Source organism: Moschus berezovskii, chromosome 20 (assembly GCF_049115385.1).
Source record: "Moschus berezovskii isolate FMDL1 chromosome 20, NW_MosBer_1.0, whole genome shotgun sequence".
NCBI lineage: Eukaryota > Metazoa > Chordata > Mammalia > Artiodactyla > Moschidae > Moschus > Moschus berezovskii.
In genome coordinates, this window is record NC_142479.1 from 65,976,727 (window position 1) to 65,994,590 (window position 17,864).

Here is a 17,864-nt window from a genome sequence, read left to right on the forward strand (position 1 = left end):
CGGACATGACTGAAGCAACTTAGCAGCAGCAGCAGAGAGCACTTAGGCTTCCCTGGTGGCTCAGTGGTAAAGAATCCTTCTGCCAAGGCAGGAGGTGCATGTTTGATCCCCAGGTCGGGAAGTTCCCCTGAAGAAGGAAATGGCAACCCATTCCCAGTATTCTTGCCTGGGAAATCCTATGGATGACAGAGTCTGGTGGGTTACAGTCCATGGGGTCACAAAAGAGTTGGACACGACTTAGTGACTAAACAACAATGAGAGCACTGGGTTCTGATTCTCTGGTGGCCCTACCCGCCTTGGCATATGCACTTTCCATTTCTGGAAGAGATCACTTTCTCATTTGGCAGTAAAAGGGTAAAAGACAACCTTGCAAGGCATGACAGTTTCTCCTGACATGGACCATCTGGCAAAGTTTCTGGCCTGGAAAAGTACAAGAAATATAGGTTACCCTACAGGCACAGTTTCTTCATTGAGCACTGGCAGTCATCCCATGGTTTTGAGCTAATATCATTGCATCACTCCCAACCTGGGAAAACTTCAAGCCAAGAAGATGGATCTGCAAAAGCTATCATCCGGCCTTACATATTTCTAAAATATTTCATTTCAATCTGGAGAGGCAAAGCTCTCTGTATCTTAATTGGCTTCCCCCTCCTCCAAGTCTTCCCTCTTCCAAAACACTCTCCACGCTACTGGCAAATTTCTCTTTCAAATACACACACACACACACACAGACTCTCACTCGTGTGCTCAAAATCTAACACTGGCAACAGATTTCAGCTTCAAAGCCTGCCATCCGAGATCTTCTGTAAATCTTTCTTTTGTTCAGGATGATTTTACTTTCATCTCTCCTTTATCTGCTCACTTATTCATTCCTTTGTTAACTCAGCAAACATTTATTCAGCCCCGTAATTTATTCAGACACCATTTTAGCACAGGAGTGTGGGAAGATCCTTTCTATAAAAACAGGTTTTCCTTCAAGGAGCTCAGCCTACTGCATGGGACTGACAAGTAAACAGTGACAACACAGCCTGTTAAGTAAGCTCTGTTCAGTTCAGTTCAGTCGCTCAGTCGTGTCCAACTCTTTGCGACCCCATGCCCAGGCTTCCCTGTCCATCACCAACCCCTGGAGCTTACGCAAACTCAGGTCCATCGAGCAAGCTCTGTAAGCCCTCCCTAAAGCCTTTCCTTTGCCTCTTCTTCTCCTTTATGCCTGTGCACCTGGCACTTCAATTATAAGGCACTGATGGAACTTCCCTGGTGGTCCAGTGGTTAAGACTCTACACTTCCAATGCAGAGGTCTCAGGTTTCACCCTTGGTTGGGGAACTAAGATCCCATCTGCTGTGCGTGGCATGGCAGCTGGTGGGGGGTGGGGGTGGGGAAGGAAAAAGCCGCTTGTAAAAGAATTGGGTCTGCCTCTCTCCTCCGTGTATAAGTTGCTTGGTTCTTGGGATCACATCCACTCATGTTCTTCTGCCTCTGCACTTGGCATTTTCCAGAACCCTGTTAAATACTGGTTGGGTTGAAGTGATGAGTCCTAAATTAAGCCTTTATTCTGAGAGCGTTAAACATGTCTCTCCAGCCGCTACGCTGAGCTGGTGCATCCTTGGGAACGATGCTCTCAACCCCTCCCCCTGTTGTGCTGTCCCCTGTGTCACCAAGTGAGGACATGGAGCTTAGAGAAGCAGCCCAGCTTAAGAAAGTTGCTTAGCCGTCTGCCCTGGAAAACCTAGCGCTCATCCGATGAGATTTAGGACAAGAAAGGATGACCTGAGGCCTTTTAGCTTCCGGCTCAGAGGAATAAAAATAGGCACCCCAATCAGACTTCTTTTGGGTTTGTTTCTTTCAAAAAATATTGTCCTTGCTTCTCCTACCAGGGTGCAGCTGTGTGGTGCATTCATAGACCAGATGGGGACTTAGATTAGCAAGTCAGCAACTTGCCCCCGGCTACTCCACCTTGGGTCAGCTGGGGTGGAGTGGGGTCACCTTGCAGAAAGGAGCGCTAACAAGGGACAGACCAAAGGCCACAGAACAAGGTGGGACCTGGTGAGGATAAGAAGCAGAGCACCCCAAATCCGATTAGTAAATCATTTTCCATAGGGCTAAATAGGGAAGAGAGTATTTCCACCTTCAGTTCTGTGGGTGGAAACTGGACCGCACAGGAGACAGACAGGGGCTGTCAGGACCCAGAACTCCCCACTTCCTTCTTGACATGGATGATAGACAGGGCCACTTCAGACCCCCAAATCTCCTGTCCCCAGACGGCTTTTTGTCTGTGGTGTGTGCTTGCATGCTAAGTCGCTTCAGTCATGTCCAACTCTTTGTGACCCTATGGACTATGGCCCACCAGGCTCCTCTGTCCATGGGATTCTCCAGCAATAATACTGGAGTGGATTACCATGCCTTCCTCCAGGGAATCTTCCTGGCCCAGGAGTGGAACTTGGGTCTTTTATGTCTCCTGCATTGGCAGGCAGATTCTTTACCACTAGCGCCACCTATCTGCGGGGGGAGTATTCATTCGGGGGTGTATTCCACAGCCGGGTATCTTACCGCTCCGTCTCCAGGTCATTCTGGGACCTCCTGCTGAGAACCACCCTTTCCGCTCATTTCACACCTGCCGAAAATCCATCTCCCATCACTTCCCACCGTGGCAGATCCTGTGTGCCATCTCAGTAGCCCAAAACAACTTTCTAAAGGGGAAAAAGAAACACTTTTTTTTTTTTAATTGGAAGTTGATGCAGTTTGGTGTCAGAAAACTATCTCACAGGGTTGCTAAGCCTGGATAAGAAAATGTTTATGAAAACATTTTGGAAATGATTAGGCTGTTTGCAAATGCTGCCCACAGCCAGGCATCCTTCACAACTCTGCCTCTGGAATATTCTCTAGGCACAGATTATTATTCTCCTACCTACCACTGTGATTGTTTACCAGCATCGCCCTCTAATATTTAGAGAAGTCCCTCCCCATCTTTGGGCTTCCCTGGTGGCTTAGACTGTAAAGATTCTGCCTGCAATGCAGGAGACCTGGGTTTGATCCCTGGGTCAGGAAGATCCCTTGGAGAATGGAATAGTTACCCACTCCAGTATTCCTGCTTGGGAAATTCCATGGACAGAGGAGCCTGTTGAGCTACAGTCCATGGGGTCACAAAGAATCGGACCTAAGTGATTAACACTTTTTAACACACTTCCCCGTCTTCAGTTTCCCCCAAATAGAAAAATAATATGAAGAGTATTGTTCAAAAGAACAGTCCTCTCTTGAATGACTGTAAACCCAGACATGCTGAAAAATACAGGGGTCTTTCTAGGGAAACCACTTGCTAAAACTACCTCGAACTTGAAGAGATCGGGGGATGCATGCAGAGATGATCATCTTGCTTGGCTGGATGCAACAGTCCCTGCCACCCTCCAGACTCACAGAGCTCACTGGACCAAATGCCAAAGTGTGAACTCATCACTGATGCTAACAGGGATGTGCCTGCCAGCCCTGCTCCCGCTGTTACCTCTGACAGGCGCCGTGCTCCTGCCAAGGCATGACCCTTGGCTGCCTCCGGGACACCAGCTAGCCTTCTGCTGCTCCCCAGAAAGGTGCAACCACTCTGATGCAAAACCAGGAGCCTGCTTGCACTCATTGCATACCCCCGAGGGACACAAGCGACACCTCTGAACTTCACACAGCAGGTTCACCGCTTGGACTCAGGAAGCACCTGTCGCGGGTGTGTTGGTTTTCTGGAGCTGTCATAACAAACTGCCACAGAGTGGGGGGCTTAAAACAATAGAAATTTATTTTCTCCCAGATCTGGAGGCCAGAAGTTCTGGAGGAAAATCAAGGTCAAGCTAGAGTTGTGTCCCTCCTGAGGCTCCAGGGGCAGCTGTGTCCTGCCTCTTTTGGCTTCTCGGGGACCCAGGCATCCTGTACCTTAGGGCTGCATCTGTGTCTTCCCATCTCTACATCTGCCTTTTCCCTGTATTTCTCCGAATGTCAAGCCTGTCTCTCCTTTCTCTCTGAGGACTCTAGTCATTGGATTTAAGTGTTGAAAGTGTTAGTTGCTCAGTCATGTCCAACTCTCTGCGACCCCATGGACTGTAGCCCTCCAGGCTCCTCTGTCCATAGAATTCTCCAGGCAAGAATTCTGGAGTGGGTTGCCATACCTTCCTCCGGGGGATCTTCTCAACCCAGGGATCGAACCTGGGTCTCCCACATTGCAGGCAGATTCTTTTTTGTCTGAGCTACTGAGGCCCCCCGAAATCCACGACGATTGCCTCTCCTCTCCAGACCCTCAACTGCATCTTTCAAGACCCTATTTCCAAATCGGGGCATCTCCCAGCTACCTGGGGTCGGGACTTGGACACATTTTTTTGGGGGCAGCCCCATTCCACCCTCTGCAGTTGGCTAGAACAGAAGTCTACATGGAGGGATGGGGGCACTTACTGCTCGCTCCCCTTCTACCATCATTTTGGCACAAAGGTGAGAAGAAGGTGTTTGCAACCCACAGAGTGGAAGGAGGGGGCACCAGGACCCCAAGGGCACGTGCTCTTGCCTGTGGCCTCTAAGGAAAGTGAGGCCAAAGGAAGGACAAGGCATAACTACTGTCCAGTTTAGGGCCCAGGCCCTGATAGAGTCAAAGAACAAAGACCCTGCTGTCCTTGCCCCTCAGGGGCAGCCTCTATGTCAGCCAGGCCTTGCTCAGAGGCTCACCGTGTTCATCTGCAAAGGAGCTCGCTTCCTGGGACCCGTTTGGCAACACAAAGGACTTTTCTGCAGACCAGCCTCTCGACAGTTCAGGAGAGCCTCCTAGGAACCCCTGTGATGCTGGCGACCTAGGCTTATTCCACATCCAGGGGAACTGAGGTACTAGAAGGGTTGCTTGCTTAATCTCTACAGAGAATTCGGATCTTTGGAGCCAGGGAGTGGTACCTCTCACCTACTCTAGTAACTGAATATGGTGCCCTATTTAATTTATCCTGCATTGGCTTTCCTTGAGGGTTCATGCAGCAAAGAATCTACCTGCAATGCAGGAGACCCAGGTTTGATCCCTGGGTTGGGAAGATTCCCCCAGAGAAGGGAATAGTTACCCACTCCAGCATTCTTGCCTGGAGAATTCCATGGAAAGAGGAGTTTGGTGGGCTACAGTCCAGTAACTGAATATGGTGCTCTATTTAATTTAGTTACTGTTTAGTAACAGCTTCCTTTGCTGTGCTCGGCACATTACATGCGACATCACAGGTCCTCATAAGAGCCCATTTTGCAGGTGGGAACACCAAGGCACACACATGGTAGCTAAATTCCAGGACAGACTGTGACCCTAACACTGACTCCAAAACTCACGGGAGTATTTCCCTTACATTAACCTCTCTCTGCTTCACCCCCAGTTCTTGTGTTTTTGCTCTTTCTTCCAGCTCACCAGGATTAAAACCTGAATGCCCAGGTGTCTTGGTGAAAAGCCTATCACCCCTAAGCATGCAGGCATGTGGATGCCCAGGCGTAGTCCGACTGGCCATGTGGGAGCACGTGATGGACAGAGGCACCTGTGTATCCCAGGACATTCTGCTGCGCCCATGAACCAGGAATGTATCTGCCCTTAAGGTATTTCCGTATGGCCTCTGTAGCAGTCAAATAGGCTTGACTCATAAATTCTTTAAATAGCCAGTGGCAATAACCTGTATGACTTTTTAATGTTCCATTTATTCTTCCATCCGCTCATTGTTCTGAGATTTATAATCATCGAACTCCTGAGTGCCTAGAACATGACGTAATGGAGGCAAAAAAAAAAAAACTTGATAAAGTTCAATGCTGAATGAAATTAAAGGTACCCTTAACTTAGTGAAAAAAATGGAAAGTTTTTTCCCCTGTCTTTCTCTTTAAATCTACTTATTTTCATGCATTGAGCAGCAAAGCCTTTGAGGTCAATTTGGGTCTCGATACAAAGCAAAGCTTATTCTCTGATAGAAGACATTGAGCCCTCTGTCTTAATTTCTGTGTCGCTCGCATTAAACAGTTTAGCTACTGTACAACAGCCTGAAAGGAACCGATGACTTCTCTGCAGCTGGTTCAGACTTGCTGCAAGCAATGCTGAGAACATTATGGATACAGGACAACCCAAGGTTACCACAAGTGACTCCTCATATCCCTGCCCTCAGATTTTCAATGCTGGAATCCAAGTCATCTTCAGGACTATTTCATTCATCTTGGCCAAGCCCTTATATGTTTAAGAAGTCTGACATGAGTGGATTAAGAAGATCACATCTTCTTAATCCATTCATTGTATATATATATATATATATATATATATATATAAAATATTACTCAATAAAATAAAATATTACTCAACCATATAAAAGAATGAGATAATGCCATTTGTAGCCACATGGATGGACCTAGAGATTATCGTATTAAATGAAGTAAGTCAGACAGAGAAAGACAAATATCATATGATATCACTTATATGTAAATTCTAAAATAATGGCACAAATGAACTTATCTACAAAATAGAAACAGACTCATAGACGTAGAGAACAGGCTTGTGGTCACCAAGGGGGTGGGAAAGGGATCGGTTGGAAGTTTGGGTTTAGCAGATGCAGGCTATTATGTATAGAATGGATAAACAATGAAGTCCTACTATACAGCACAGGGAACTACATTCAATGCCCCGTGATTAAATCGTAATGGAAAATAATATGAAAAAAATATATATGTACATATATGTATAACACTGAATCATTTTGCTACTTCTCTGTACAGCAGGGATTACACCACATTGTAAATCAGCTGTACTTCAACAAAAAAATTTTAAAAATTTTAGATGTTTACGAAGTCTACATCAAATAACTTCTGATAAAAGCTTAGGACTCTTCATGGTTAAGGACAAAACTTAATTTTGAGCCATGACACCTTAAGAAAAAAAATTTATTAGCAAAGTAAGGAGTCCCAGTCAATGGTCTGGCTGGTGTGACCTAAGTGATAGACACACCCGAGGAAATCCAGGCCCCATGGTGACTGGTTGGGACCTGTTCAGTTCTTGATGTCCCCAGAAAAAAAACGATACCCTGAAGCAGAAAGAGAAGAAGGCCTTTGCTCTTGCTTGCTGCTGCTGCTGCTGCTAAGTCACTTCAGTCGTGTCCGACTCTGTGTGACCCCATAGACGGAAGCCCACCAAGCTCCCCCATCCCCGGGATTCTCCAGGCAAGAACACTGGAGTGGGTTGCCATTTCCTTCTCCATTGCTCTTGCTTAGGCCATGATTATTCTCCATGAAGGAGCAGAAAACTTTCATAAACAGAGGAGACCCATCAACATAGCTCCTGCCAAATTCCTCAACTGCTGTTCTAACCACAACAAGGGTAATTTACTTCACATTTATTTATTTATTTAATACTTGGCTGTGCTGGGTCTTCTTTGCTGCTCGAGGGCTTTCTCTAGTGGCAGAGAGTGGGTTGTGGTATGCGGGCTTCTCGTCGCATGGCTCCTCTTGCTGTGGCCGCAGGCTCTACGACTCAGACTCTGTAGTTGTGGTGCATGGGTTGAGTTGCCCTGTAACACGTGGGATCATTCCGGACTAGGAATCGAACCTATGTCCCCTGCATTGTCAGACAAATTCTTAACCACTGGACCACTAGGGAAGTCCAAGTGTAATTTAAACATTTTAAATATCAATATGAATTTTAAAAATTATAAAATAGTTTATGCTACAGCAGACTGTCTACACAGCATCCACTAACCATGTCTTCCTTCCCAAAGCCAGGTTCTGTTCGGGCACCTGCTGTCCTCCATGTGCAGGGGCCTTCAGGGTAAGCTGGCTTTTGCCCCATTTCCAGCAGTTAGACCAGGCGAGTCTAAGGCAGTCCTTCTCCCAGGGACTGGGTTAGGAGTGGGCTTGTAACCCAGTTCTGACCAATAAGACCCCAAGGAAGTCTGTTAGGGGTTTTGGGAAGGGGTTCAGCATTCTAAAAGGGAGACACTGAAACAAAGTGGGCCCATTTCTGTGTCTGGACACTGCTGTGTCCACTCTGATTCCTGGGACTGTGACAGCTGTGCTGTGCCCACAAAGGGCAGCAGCCTTTGATGAGGCGGAGGTGGTGGGGGGCAGGCCACAGAGAGGAGAGATGGAAGGAGCAGAGCAGGTCATTGGTGAATGTGCCTCTTGCCTGGGGCTCCCTTCCTGCTAGATTTCCCATCATGTGCACTTGTGAATGTCAGGACTGTGCAATCCAGCTTGAGGAAGGGTTTTCTGTTCCTTGCAGCTAAAAGTAACTTGAGTCCGTGCTCATTTTAGAAATATGTTTAAATGCAGAAATGCATAAAGAAGAAAATAAAAATCCCCAATTATCCCATCATCCGATAAGAACCGCAATTTATGTTTTGTTGCTTTCCCATCATTTGTTGGGGGTGCTAATTGTGATGTATAGCTACAAAAGGCACATACTTGCTTTTTGTAAAAAATTCAAATTGCACAGTTGTTGAATACAGCAATAGCTGCTGTAACCCCAGCCCCTCAGTGATGGACTCTTGGCAGTTTGTCGTCTATTATGGAAATTTCCCCCACTATGTCAGTGTTTTCTAAGGTAAGTGCTGTTCCAGAAGAATGAATTGCCCACCTAACCTTTTGAGCACAGACGCAGGTGAACTGCAGAGTGACTCAGACTTGCAGAACATCTGGGCTCTGAGAGTGGGAAGTAAAGCGGAGTAAAAGGAAAAGGAGAGGACCTCCCTTCTCCTCCTTTCTGCGAGCAGAGCTGGTCTGGGCAAAGGGAAAAAGTGGAGAGCATTTTGAGCCTTCAGCACGAAGGATCTGGATTCAAATTCCTGATTCATTGTTGAAGGCTTTGTGACCTTACGCAAGTTGCTTAACCATTCTGAGCCTAGTTCCTTAGATGTAAAATGGGTGTAATAATACCAATCAGATGGGCTTCCCTGGTGGCTCAGTGGTAAAGAATCCACCTGCAATGTAGGAGATGCAGGTTTGATCCCCAGGTCAGGAAGATCCCTTGAGAAGGAAATGGCAACCTGGTCCAGTATTCTTGCCTGGGAAATCCCATGGACAGAGAAGCCTGGTGGGCTGGAGTCCATGGGGTCACAAAATAGCTGGACATGACTAAGTGACTAAACAAGGCCTGACACAGTTGTAAGGGTTGAAAATAAGGCACGTGGTACAGACACAGTAAATGGTAGCCATTATTCGAAATATTTGCCAACTTTCCATATCTCTTTCTAGACTCTTCTACTACACCAGAACATTTCTTCCCACCCCTTACCACTCTCCCCACTCCCCTCTCACCATCCCCTTACCCCCCTACCCTCCATCCCATCTTAGCTCCATCTGTGTTAGCCAGGAGGCTAACTGGGGACAACAGTATCTACTCTAGTTAGTTCAAGCCAAAGGGGGTTTCTGAAGGGCTGGCGAGTGCACGGAATTGTTGAGGGGACCAGAGCTGCAGGCACCAGGCAGGCTTCCAGGAACAACAGACTCCCCGAGTCACCCTGGCTCAGCGAGAGAGCTGCCACCTCTCCAGGATCAGGAAGCTGCCGACTTGGCTCGGTCTCCAGAGCCAGGCTCTCTCTGCCACAATCCACGCCAGCAAAATGAGGCACTGCTTCCCGTGTCTGTCTCCACGCGTCAGTTCTGAGTCAACCTCTCCTGCAGGAGCATGTGATTAGTTGAATCTAAATCGCCCATTTGAACCCCAGAAGGTTTTACATTTCTGCGTTGGAAAGGAGATAGCTGCAGTCTGGCGATCTGATTACGATCAGAATAGGGAAAGAAGGCTCAAAATCTGGGGGACAGCTGAGATTCTGGGCGGGGAGCAGGCCAAGGACACATGCTCGGAAGTTCTGTGCTTCTGTCCTTGTCCGTCAGAGATAGCACTGGGAGATGCTCCGGTTATTAATACATCCCCCTGCCTGAGCTCAAATGTGAAAGGCAAAGCCGCGTGATTCAACAGTCCCTAGGGGCACAAATTTAATGGGTACTTCACATTGCCCTTTTAAGAAGATGCTTAGGATGTGGGGTTCAGAACATGTTCCCCTATAACATGGCCCCTTGGTATAGTAAATATTTTAATTTGAAGGCATTTGAGAAAATGGCAGAAGCAGGAAGTTCATGCTGATCTTCTCCTAGTTATCCCCAAGACAGGTCATAACACCCTTATGGAAGTGGTACCCTCTCTATATACCCAGAGGAAAAGAGCATCCTTCTCTACAAAGACAAAGGGATGCCAGGAAGAATCCAAACAGGACTTGCCAAGTTTCCACCACTCATTTTATACTATGACCTGTCATATTGCTTCATAGGAGCTTCCCAGATGGCTCAGATAGTAAAGAATCCCCCTGCCAATTCCGGAGACATGGGTTTGATCCCTGGGTCAGGAAGATCTTCCTTGGGAAGGAAAAGGCAACTCACCCCAGTATTCTTCCCTGGGAAATCCCATGGACAGAGGAGCCTGGCGGGCTACACATGGGATTCCAGAGAGTTGGACACAACTTAGTGACAAAACAATAATCACAAATCCCTACACAGATGTCTACCCCATCAAACCTAGCAAAAAAATATTCAGGTTTAACTGTTTTTTTGGGTCTTCATTTCCATATGAAGTCTCTCATGTTACATAAAAATTGCATTACATGTATCTGTATGCTTTTCTATATGTCCATCCTTCTTTGTCAGTTTAATTTTCAGGGCCAGCAAGGAACTCGAAGAGAGTCAAAGAAAACATTTTCTTTCCCTACGTATGTCACCTCTTATCTCTGATTCATGAAATCTCAGACAGTGTAACAAATGAGCTGAAATTGTATCCAGTGCAATAAAGGAAAACATTATGAGTAAGGGCAAATGCAGCCTGAGGGTCAGAGCAGTATATAGGAGTCCCCACAATCATAGTCCTGAAATTTTTCCTGATTTTTTTTTTTTTTTTTGGCTGCATGGCTATGTCATGTCCGACTCTTTTTGACCCCGTGAGTGAACTGTAGCCCACCAGGCTCCTCCACCCACGGGATTTCCAGGCAAGAATGCTGGAGTGGATTGCCATTTCCTACTCCAGGGGATCTTCTTGACCCAGGAATTGAACCCGAGTCTCTCTTGCATCTCCTGCATTGGAGGCAGATTCTTTACCACTGAGCCACCAGGGAAGCTGTGGCATATGGGATCGAATCCTGACCAACAGGACTGGGGATCAGACGCTTGACACCTGCATTGGAAGTGCAGAGTCTTAACCACTGGACTGCCATGGAAGTCCTGTTCCTGCTATTTTGAGCTACTGCCTTTTCTGTGGAGAAGGCAATGGCACCCCACTCTAGTACTCTTGCCTGGAAAATCCCATGGACGGAGGAGCCTGGTGGGCTGCAGTCCATGGGGTCGCTAAGAGTCGGAAATGACTGAGCAACTTCACTTTCACTTTTCACTTTCGTGCATTGGAGAAGGAAATGGCAACCCACTCCAGTGTTCTTGCCTGGAGAATCCCAGGGACGGGGCAGCCTGATGGGCTGCCCCGTCTATGGGGTCACACAGAGTCGGACATGACTGAAGCAACTTAGCAGTAGCAGCCTTTTCTGTGGAAAACCAGATCAGAACATATCTGTACTGGCTCTGATTTTTCTAATAATCCCAGTCTTTGCTCCTGGAGCAAGGGGAGCTGGTGGGTGTGAGCACAGGCTGGTTTATGTAATTCAGGGATTACACACATGATTGGAGTATGAACTGCTGGAGAGTAAGAACCCTTTGAGGCAAGCCAGACCATAGCCCTCTCTTATAAATGAAGACGTTATTCATTGTCTGCGACTGTAGATGCTATTTTGCATTCACTCATCATAAGCAATTTCATCGAATATTGACTCTTTATCTGACAGGCAGATAAAAGACATGCTGCCTTGTGTCCTACCAGAGAGCTGTTATCCTCGACAACAACACAGTCTGCTTTTCCAGGGCATTGTTGTTATTTAGTCGCTAAGTTGTGTCCAATTCTTTTGTGACCCCATGGACTGTAGTCCATCAGGAGCCTCTCTCCATGGGATTTCCCAGGCAAGAATACTGGACTGGGTTGCCATTTCCTCCTCCAGGGGATCTTCCGGACCTAGGGATGGAAACTGCATCTCCTGCATTGGTAGTCAGATTAATTCCTACCAAGGAAACCCCTCCAAAGGAATACCAGCTCCTTTATGAGGTTTTCCTCCAGCTAATGACATGATTTGAGCTTTTACTTTTAGCTCCTGAAAGAAGCAGGTATTTGTTCCAGTGTAGGACAGAAGACTTGAAATCACTTACAACCTGTAAGGAAAGGCAACTTACTGATCTTCTGGACTATTTGTCTTCCCCGTCACTACATCCAGAGGTAGCTCCTGGGACCCTGCCTATAAAGCCAGCAAAGCTAGAGCTGCCATCTTCTTGTTGAAGATGGTGGGATGGTTACTGGAAGGTACTAGTTATTTCTTTCTTGTTCTAACACCCTGGGATTACACTGCCAGTCAAAGCCTGTGCTCCCTGAATAATAAGATAGGAATGCTGTGCAGAGGCGATGCTAGTGGCAGCTAAATATAGACGGCAGCTTCTAGGTGCTTGAGTGCCTGCACGCACATTAGAACAATTACAGGAAGGAGGCTTCGGGGCTGCCTAATTATAACCTTGACTTGAGGAAAGCGTGAACTTCTTCTCTGGCTGAGGCCAAGGCTCTCCTGCTGTTCAGTGGCATTCATTCCTGGACCTTGGCTGAAAATGCTCTGTCCTTTGTTATCTTTGGACTTGGTGGTGCCCGGGGTGGTATTATATAACAGGAAAGTGTCCATTGTCACTCAGAATGTGTGAGGCTCAAAGGACAGTCCTATATGGTTGGAGATTAATAGGCCTCATTAATGAGTCACATTCCTTGTCTTCTCCATCCCTTATAATTAGGGCGTCAGACATCCCTGCTGGCCTGAGACAGTCTCAGGTGATGCCTATTGAGTAAAGGGAATTATCAGTAACATCCCTTTTCACTCTCAGAAGTGACCTGGTTAGGTCATACATTTTTAATTTAATTTAATTTTTTAATTGAAGTATAGTTGATGTACAATGCTGTGTTAGTTTCAGGAGTACAGCAAAGTGATTCAGTTACACACGTACATGTATATTCTTTCTCAGATTCTTTTCCATTATAGGTTATTATAAGGTATAACCTGTGCTATATAGTAGGTCCCCGTCCATCTATGGGTGATAGGTTTTAAGATCACTGATTTGTAAAATCTCAAGGAGAAGAGGGAGACAACACCTCTTTGTAGGTGTGGATTCCCCCTCACCACTCCCCCCTGCCCCCCACCCTCCACCCCCGAGAGCCAGTCTGGGTAAGGGGGCTTTCTTTTATTTTATTTTTTTAGTGTTTGTTTATTTGGCTGCACCAGGTCCTAGCTGAGGCATGCGGGATCTTCAGTTGTGATGAGCAAGTTCTTAGGTATAGCATGTAGGATCTAGTTCCCTGATCAGGGATCAAACCCAGGCCCCCTGCACTGGGATCATGTAGTCTTAGCCACTGTACCACCAGGGAAGTCCCTAAGAAGACTGTAGATTGAAGAATGAACAGGGAGAAGCAGCACTTCCAAACCCTTCTAAAGAACTGTCTACTGTTCCCATCCTCAATGGCCCTAAGCAGCCACATCCCCCCCAGCTTCTGGGGTGATCAAAATAAGCCAGGGGGAACTGTTGACCTAGGCAATATGGTCACATTGGGAAAATCAAATGGTGCCTGCCATCCAGCTGACCTTGGAACTGATCAAGATGAAACAGTTGCCTTCCTGTTGGCCTCCGAGCCTTAGGCCTTTAGGTCATAGTTCAAGAGAACATCAGAACCAGGCTTATGCAGGGGGTGTTGGCCATCTCTGGGGATGGTCTTGTTTGTAGGGTCTTCTTCCCATGCTGAGTCATTTTAAGGCCCATTGTAAAAACCCAGACCATTCTCTTAAAAAAAAGAATTAATTAATTAATTTGCCCTTGCAAGGTCTTAGTTGCAGCACTTGGGATCTTTGATCTTTATCATGGCATGTGGGATCCAGTTCCCTAACTAGGGATTGAACCCAGGCCCTCTGCGTTGGGACCATGGAGTCGTGGCCACTGGACCACCAGGGAAGTCCCTCATTCCCTTTTCTACATAGAGTCTCACCGAGAGTGATGAGAATGCAGGAGGAAGGACCGGATGACAGCCTCAAAGGATTCTCAAAGATCTGACACCCCAAGTTAAACCCTATCCCCCTGCAACTCCACTGGTATGAAGGACTTTCTTGCCCTCAACCCCCTGCATGTTTCTTCCTGCTGGAGATGGCCAGGGCCAATAGGGGACTGTGTTTTCTCAGGCAATCTGTTGGTGACAGGCCAACTCCATGGGGAAAATTCTCATCCAGGTCTTGATCTTGAAGTTGCTCTCTAATTCATCATCTCTGTCTAAAAGCTGTAGAGCACATCGATCATCATTAGGCTGTCAAAGCATTCATTTAGCCTATGAGAATAGCTTATTAGGGCTTTTAAAATTACCAATCTTTTGCAAAGATGTTGGTTGGGTTGCTGTATGCACCCAAAAAGTGCCTTTGCATACAGATTACTTCAGTAGCATTTACTGCAGAGAATGAAGACTGGAGACTATCCAGTAGTCACCAGTAGGTGGTACTCAGCAGACTCAGAGATAAACAATTATGGCAGATGAAAGGATGCTCAAGATTTAATTTTTTAAAGGTGGGGTGTTGGGGGCTTCTCTGGTAGCTCAGCTGATAAAGAATCCGCCTACAACGCAGGAGACCCTGGTTTGATTGCAGGAGACCCTGGTTTGATTCCTGGGTCGGGAATATCCCCTGGAGAAGGGAGAGGCTACCCACTCCAGCATTCTTGGGCTTCCCTGGTGGCTCAGACAGTAAAGAATCCACCTGCAATGAGGGAGACCTGAGTTCGATCCCTGGGTTGGGAAGATCCCCTGGAGGAGGTCATGGCAACCCACTCTAGTACTCTTGCCTGGAGAACCCCCACGGACAAAGGAGCTTGGCAGGCTACAGTCCATGGGGTTGCAAAGAGTCGGACATGACTGAGCAAACCTGGAATCATGGTCCAAAAACTCCTCCTACCTGCCAGTCACAATGGTGTGATCACTCACCTAGAGCCAGACATCCTGGACTGTGAAGTCAAGCGGGCCTTAGGAAGCATCACTACGGACAATGCTAGTGGAGGTGATGGAATTCCAGTTGAGCTATTTCAAATCCTAAAAGATGATGCTGTGAAAGTGTTGCACTCAATATGCCAGAAAATTTGGAAAACTCAGCAGTGGCCACAGGACTGGAAAAGATCAGTTTTCATTCCATTCCCAAAGAAAGACAATGCCAAAGAATGCTCAAACTACCACACAATTGCACTCATCTCACGCAATGGCACCCCACTCCAGTACTCTTGCCTGGAGAATCCCATAGACGGAGGAGCCTGGAAGGCTGCAGTCCATGGGGTCACAAAGAGTCAGACACTACTGAGCGACTTCACTTTCACTTTTCACTTTCATGCATTGGAGAAAGAAATGGCAACCCACTCCAGCATTCTTGCCTGGAGAATCCCAGGGACGGTGGAGCCTGGTGGTCTGCCAACTATGGGGTCGCACAGAGTCAGACATGACTGAAGTGACTTAGCAGCAGCAGCAGCACACGCTAGTAAAGTAATGCTCAAAATTCTCCAAGCCAGGCTTCAACAGTACATGAATCGTGAACTGCCAGATGTTCAAGCTGATTTTAGAAAAGGCAGAGGAACCAGAGATCAAATTGCCAACATCCGCTGGATCATGGAAAAAGCAAGAGAGTTCCAGAAAAACATCTATTTCTGCTTTATTGACTATGTCAAAACCTTTGACTGTGTGGATCACAATAAACTGGAAAATTCTTAAAGAGGTGGGAATACCAGACCACCTGACCCGCCTCTTGAGAAATCTGTATGCAGGTCCGGAAGCAACACTTAGAACTGGACATGGAACAACAGACTCGTTCCAAATAGGAAAAGGAGTACATCAAGGCTGTATTTTGTCACCCCGCTTATTTAACTTATATGCAGAGTGTATCATGAGAAACGCTGGGCTGGATGAAGCACAAGCTGGAATCAAGATTTCCAGGAGAAATATCAATAACCTCAGATATGCAGATGACACCACCCTTATGGCAGAAAGCAAAGAAGAACTAAAGAGCCTCTTGATGAAAGTGAAAGAGGAGAGTGAAAAAGTTGGATTAAAGCTCAACATTGAGAAAACTAAGATCATGGCATCTGGCCCCATCACTTCATGGCAAATAGATGGAGAAACAGTGGAAACAGTGTCAGACTTTATTTTTGGGGGCTCCAAAATCACTGCAGATGCTGATTGCAGCCATGAAATTAAAAGACGCTTACTCCTTGGAAGAAAAGTTATGACCAACCTAGACAGTATATTAAAAAGCAGAGACATTACTTTGCCAACAAAGTCCGTCTAGTCAAGCCTATGGTTTTTCCAGTAGTCATGTATGGATGTGAGAGTTGGACTATAAAGAAAGCTGAGTGCCAAAGAATTAACACTTTTGAACTGTGGTGTTGGAGACAACTCTTGAGAGTCCCTTGGACTGCAAGGAGATCCAACCAATCCATCCTAAAGGAGATCATTCCTGACTATTCATTTGGAAGGACTGACGTTGAAACTGAAACTCCAATACTTTGGCCACCTCATACGATGAGTTGACTCACTGGAAAAGACTCAGATGCTAGGAGGGATTGGGGGCAGGAGGAGAAGGGGCCGACAGAGGATGAGATGGCTAGATGGCATCACCAACTCAATGGACATGAGTTTGAGTATACTCCGGAAGTTGGTGATGGACAGGGAGGCCTGGCGTGCTGCAGTCCATGGGGTCACAAAGAGTTGGACACAACTGAGCGGCTGAACTGAACCTGCCAACCAGCCCCCATCACACCCACAGAGTTCAGTGAAATGGGATGAGGAATTCTTCAGTCGGCTACCAGGTATCCTGCCAGGCAGCTCCTCAGAGGAACGGAAGGAGCTTGCAGAAAAGTCTGTGAAATTGTTCAAACGTGCTGTTACTGATAAAAAATGTCCTTTCAAATCCCAAGTCAAACTCCCTGACTTTTAAGCAAATTTATGCCTATGCTGGGCTTCCCAGGTAGCACTAGTGTTAAAGAACCCACTTGCCAATGCAGGAGACATAAGAAACTTGCATTTGATCCATGGGTCAGGAAGATCCCCAGGAGGAGGGCATGGCAACCCACTCCAGCGTTCTTACCTGAAGAATCTCAAGGACAAAGGATGCTGGGGGGCTACAGTCCATAGGGTCACAAAGAGTCGAACACGACTGAAATGACTTGGCACGCACAGCATGCCTGCCTGTGCTAGTTCTCAGATTCTTAAAGCAGAATATGGAAACGATGATAAAAATATATTTTAGTTTCGCTGTGTCCCAAGAGCCCAGGGCTGAAAACATGGCCCATGATGCTGCCTGAGAGCTCGTTGTCCCAGGAGCACGTGCCTCTCTAGGATTTTGATTCTCTCCCATCTGAAAGGTCTCTCCCCATCTCTGCTCTCTGAAATCCCAGCTCATCTGTCAGATGCAAAGGTCAGAGTTCATTCCTCCTTCCCTCTGGGTTCTGATCTGGTTTTGCTCACATTATTATTGAAACTCTCATAAGATTTTGCTGGCACATGGATCCCTCACACAAACTTCCTCTAGCAGCCAGAGCCCAAGAGCCATGCGAATTTCTGTAGCATTTCAGAATGTATACAAGTCCAAACGTTTCAGTCTTTTCTTTTCATTTTCTTTGCCACACAATGAACTGACTTCAAAACCAGCCTTGATAAAGAGGATTTTAAATGTAAGTGTTCTTGCTTGATTTGGCCAAGTACTTTTAAGAGTCTTGG